Here is a 5134-nt window from a genome sequence, read left to right as displayed (position 1 = left end):
TTTATCAGGGGAGACCACCAGTATCTGGGGGAACGTTTGTTCACCAGAGCACCCCAAGGGATGACGAGGTCGAACGGTCATAAACTACTGTGAGACTGTTTCAGGCTGGACATAAGGAAGAATTTCTTTACTATCAGAGCCCCCAAGGTCTGGAACAGCCTGCCATTGGAGGTGGTTCAAGGACCTACATTGAACGCCTTTAAGAGCAAATTGGATGCTTATCTTGCTGGGATCCTATGACCCCAGCTGACTTCCTGCCCTTTGGGCGGGGGGCTGGACTCGATGATCTTCCGAGGTCCCTTCCAGCCCTACTGTCTATGAAATCTATGAAATCATATCAGTGACCTTTCATTTAAGAAGCGGCTAGGACTGATGTATTTCTTCAGCCTTCTCTGGATTCAGAAATCACAGGTTAATATATTCATCTGCTGTTCTGTCTATCCATCTATCCATCTCTCTGTCTACACATCCATTTCCATCCTTTTCTGCAATCCTTCTTTTTTTATTTTTGATCCAGGACCCAAGTAAAAAAGTAATTGGCAGAGAGAAACCAGGGGATTTGCATAAACTTGAACCTGTTTTGTAAACACCTGTATTTTATTATTGTCCCTGCCTTGCACAGTGGGCAAAGCTGATGAGAAGTTTATGACATTGGCCTTAAATAACTACACATGGAATGATGTAGAACAGTGGTATATCAGAGAATATCCTCCATTTCCTAGGAGCTCCAGCTCTCTATTTCTACCTATTTCTCTCTATTTCTTTTAAAACTGCATTTATCGCTGTCTCAGATGAGCACTTCAGCATACCCTTCTCTGAATTGTTCATAGAGAAAGGAGAGGTTGGGGAGAGATGAAAATAAAGTCTCATTCTTCTGGCTTTGTCATGGTTTGGAGAATGATGAGCATCGTGTCGTGCTTATTAGAAATGAGATTGAGGATAAAGTGAAATGGAGAGGAAAAAGCCTAATGTTGATTAAGATTACTCTTGGTGACTATTTACTTTGGACCAAAAGGAACTTCATCCTTTTGGGGTAGGAGAGAGACTCAGAGGGAGGGCTAATTTGCTCATTAGTGAAAAGGAAGAGATAAAGGGCAATGGTTAAGGTAAAATGGATGACGGAAAAAGACTACCCTCTAACAACACCTAAGAGAGTGCTTGGCTTATTCCATTAAATAGCTGCATACATGCTGTACTCATAGCAGAGGTGGGTGAGAAGCTGGCAGGGTTGAGGCAGATGGTGCAGTTAATGTTAGCATTACCAGCAACCAAGACATGGGACAGTGCTGCAGTTACACTAGGAGCATAAGCAGAAGAGGCAGATGCTGAAGCTCTGGAAGAAAATGTACTGCAAGGTACAATCTCACAATGGCAGGGATGGATTAGATAACATGGAACATGGTTTCCCATTTATGATTGTGAGACAGGGCAGATGCTGCAGTCTGTGCAAAATGTGCCAGGGAAGCTGTAGGAGTAAGTTTCTCCTCTGCCTCCCACTAACCAGATTCAGCAGGGACAGCAGCAAATCTTTCTGCTTTTTGTTCGATCATCATTCCCACAGGCGAACAATCCAGTGTTGTCTGGACCTCTTATTAATCCTCAGGGTCTGCAGCTGCATTGCAGAATGTATGAAATCCACCTTTGGATCTTACCTGCACTAAGGCATCACCAATCAGGTTCAAGGAGTATGAATTCCTGCACTGAGTGGTACCATTTGGTAGGGTTTATACCCCAGGCATACATTGGGTGAATCTCTGTGTTAAGGTGAGTTGCTAAGGAAAAGTACACAATTGGAATAATTTAAAGTTACAAAATGAAGCCTTACAATAAGCATGCTAAGAGGGTGAGTAGCCAGGATGGCATTACATTAGAATGCGGTCACTAAGGGCAGAATTCTCTTTCACTTGGTGGACAACCACCTTGAGTTGCTTGGCTTAAGCATAGGAGTGATTTTCTTACCCCCACAGGGTACATAAGGATATGATCATCCTCTGGAGACATGCAGATGTCTCCCTATTCCTGTAATGGGGGCGCTTAGGCCCACTGGGGGTAATAGCATCGTTCCTACACCTTTCTTGGGTAACCCAGAATTTTGCACAAGCTGCACTTTGCTCGCCCACTAGACAAAAGAGAATTCTTCTAGCAGTGAACCTTGCTCTTTTCTACTCAGCAGATCTTCCCCTGGAGACTTGAGGAAGGGCACTTGATGAATGAAAACATGTTCAGCAGCTCCCACAACTATACAATTGATCCAGTAAAAGATATCAGAACACCACAACTCTCAGATGTTTCCTGGACCATCATGGCTACGATAGCACTCCAACCCTGCTACAACCTGGAGTACTTCTAACTTCAGTGACAAAAAATACATTTTTCATGCTGCTTCTTCCTGCTGGCACTTCAGAGCCAGAACAAGTACTCAGGGGAAAAAGTGGTGGAGTCTGTCCTCCCTTGTGTGTCATCCATAGAAATATTTAAGACAGTTTCATACTTTCATAGTTTCATAGTTGGTAGCATCGGAAGGGATCTGAGCAGATCATCAAGTCCGACCCCCTGCCATGGCAGGAAAGAGCACTGGGGTCAAACGACCCCAGCAAAGTGTTCATCTAGCCTTGTCTTAAAGACCTCCAGGGTAGGAGCCAGCACCACTTCTCTTGGAAGTTGGTCCCAGATCCTAGCCGCCCCGACTGTGAAGTAGTGCCTTCTAATGTCTAATCTGAATTTACCCTCTGCCAGCTTGTGACCGTTATTTCTAGTCACTCCTGGCAGTGCTCGGGGGAACAGGGACTCCCCCAATGCCTGCTGGTCCCCCCTAACTAGTTTGTAACAGGTCACTAGATCCCCCCTCAGCCTTCTCTTATGGAGGCTGAACAGGTTCAGGTCCCTTAGCCTCTCCTCGTAGGGCCTGCCCTGCTGCCCCTTGATCATATGAGTGGCCCTCCTCTGGACCCTCTCCATGTTGTCCACATCCCTCTCGAAGCATGGTGCCCAGAACTGGATGCAGTAATCCAGCTGCGGCCTGACCAGTGCCACATAGAGGGGGAGTATCACCTCCTTGGACCTGCTTGAGTTAAATCTGTACAAACCCAGTAAGGAGACTGGAGGTGCATCTACACATGCAATTAATGCAAAACAATAAAATCCAGTGCTATCGCACTGGAGCTTATATCTCCCAGGTGCCACATTTACGTGTGAGCCCAGGACTGCAGCACATTGAGCTGGGTCAGAGCAGCCCTGACTAGCAGGTGGGCTGTGGGGCGGACTGGGGGGTCAGCCTGTCAGCCCCGAGCTGCTCCCCCTCGGCTCAACATGCTACAGAGGGACTGGATGGGGCATGAGGGTGCTTCAGTGAGGAACTAGCTGGTAAGCAGCCCCCCGCACTGAAGCACCTCCATGCCCCATCCAGCTCCATCAGTGTCTGCACATGCATTGTTGTGTGGTAAATAACACTGCCGCAGGATAGTGCTTGTATTTACAAGTACTAACCTATGGTGGCATTTGTTAGCTTGCTGCAGCCTACTAGGGCTGCACGTATAGACAGACTTTACTGGGGAGTTAATTAGGAAGCTCCACATTAAACGTCTCATGTAGATGTGCTCTACAAGACTTTTATTGCTGGTATTGATATGCAAGAGGGAAAAAACTCAGCTTGCATGTTAGATCTCAGGGGAACTTTGTAATCTGGCAGTTTTTTGTTTAGTTGTTTTACCTGGCATTTGAATGCAACAGAGTTAAAGAAATGTGGAGACAATAAATATTGTGATATGGTTACCCCCAGTGCTATTTGTATGGGCACCTTCCAAGAGATGAAACTACTTTAAACCAGTCTTTTAACGATCCCCATGAAGTCCAGCCCTGCTGTTATCACTGGATCTTGCTTCAGTCTGGCAAACCAGTGTGGTCTGTGTATCCACATGGAATTAGACTACATGAGGAAACTGGCTAATTTGTTTGAAATATTTATATGTTATAGTTTTAGATGGATTTTATAAATATTGTTTTGCATCTCAAAGAGGAGGATATAATAAGATTAAACTCCTGTGCAAAGTTTATACTCGCTTGTAGGTTATAAACAACCCCTCTCAGTTCATTAGGTGCTTTGTGATATTCAGTCTGGGCATTGGCTTTGCATGCTGGAATATTACATCAGGTTGAGAACCAGCAATTGGAGTAGACTTTAATGGACTGAAAGGAAAGTCTTTTAGACTGACCTCAATGGCCAATCAGTACATACAGAGAACATGGTATGCATGTGCGGATTTTCCTGTCAATAGCCTAACTGCTATGTCAAAACTAAGCAAAGATATAGAGGCTCCTTTTGCAGCAAGGTAAAGAAAGGGTCTGCTTGACTTGAAATCTAACTTAGTCCAGTGAATGAGGCTGAATAGTATTTTCCAGTTCCAGAATGAATATTGGTGTGGGGTCCTTCCTGAATTCTTCATAGTAGTTGGTGTCAGAGAATTGTCTGTTGGCTTCACTGATGTGGTCTTGATGGTTGAGGATAACTTTGATTACTGTTTCATTGTTGGATCTTTGGGATTACTTCAAAGTATAACAGACTTCAGAAAAAGGTTGAGTTCGTGATATACAATTATAGCTGTAGAGGCCTTTCTTGGGGGTGGGTAGAGGGGGGAGGGCAAAGGAAATTAAAGAGACAGATGCATTAGAATATCTTTAAAATAAATCTTTCCATGTAGTGGAATTGGCCTTTTTGCTTTCTGATGGGGATTGCAGCCAGTCCTGCTTGTGGTATAGATACAGTTCGTCTCTGAACCCTTCTGTAAGTACAAGTATATTTGTAGAAATTGGCACTGTAGCCTGGAATGAGATCTAATTAATTAATACCAGACATGCTGAGATTAAATTTTATTAAACCCTGGAATCAAAGTAGACTAGATGAAATGTAAGTAAAAGTTGGGAAGGGGAAGGAGGGGCCTGTATAGCAGCTGGTTCTCATTGTTGCTGCCATCCTTCATTTTTATTGGTTATTGGTTAAATACCTACAGCACTCACCACAGCGCTCTTAGAAGAGCTTTTAGTTTGGCTGCCTGGAGTATAGCCCTTAGCTTTTCAGACTGCACTGTGTGTGTGTGTGGGGGGGGGGGGGGGGGTTTGCGCCTGTTTATTTTGGCTT

Source organism: Gavialis gangeticus, unplaced genomic scaffold (assembly GCF_001723915.1).
Source record: "Gavialis gangeticus isolate Ggan-Ray unplaced genomic scaffold, GavGan_comp1, whole genome shotgun sequence".
NCBI lineage: Eukaryota > Metazoa > Chordata > Crocodylia > Gavialidae > Gavialis > Gavialis gangeticus.
Note: the sequence above shows the minus strand (reverse complement) of the source record.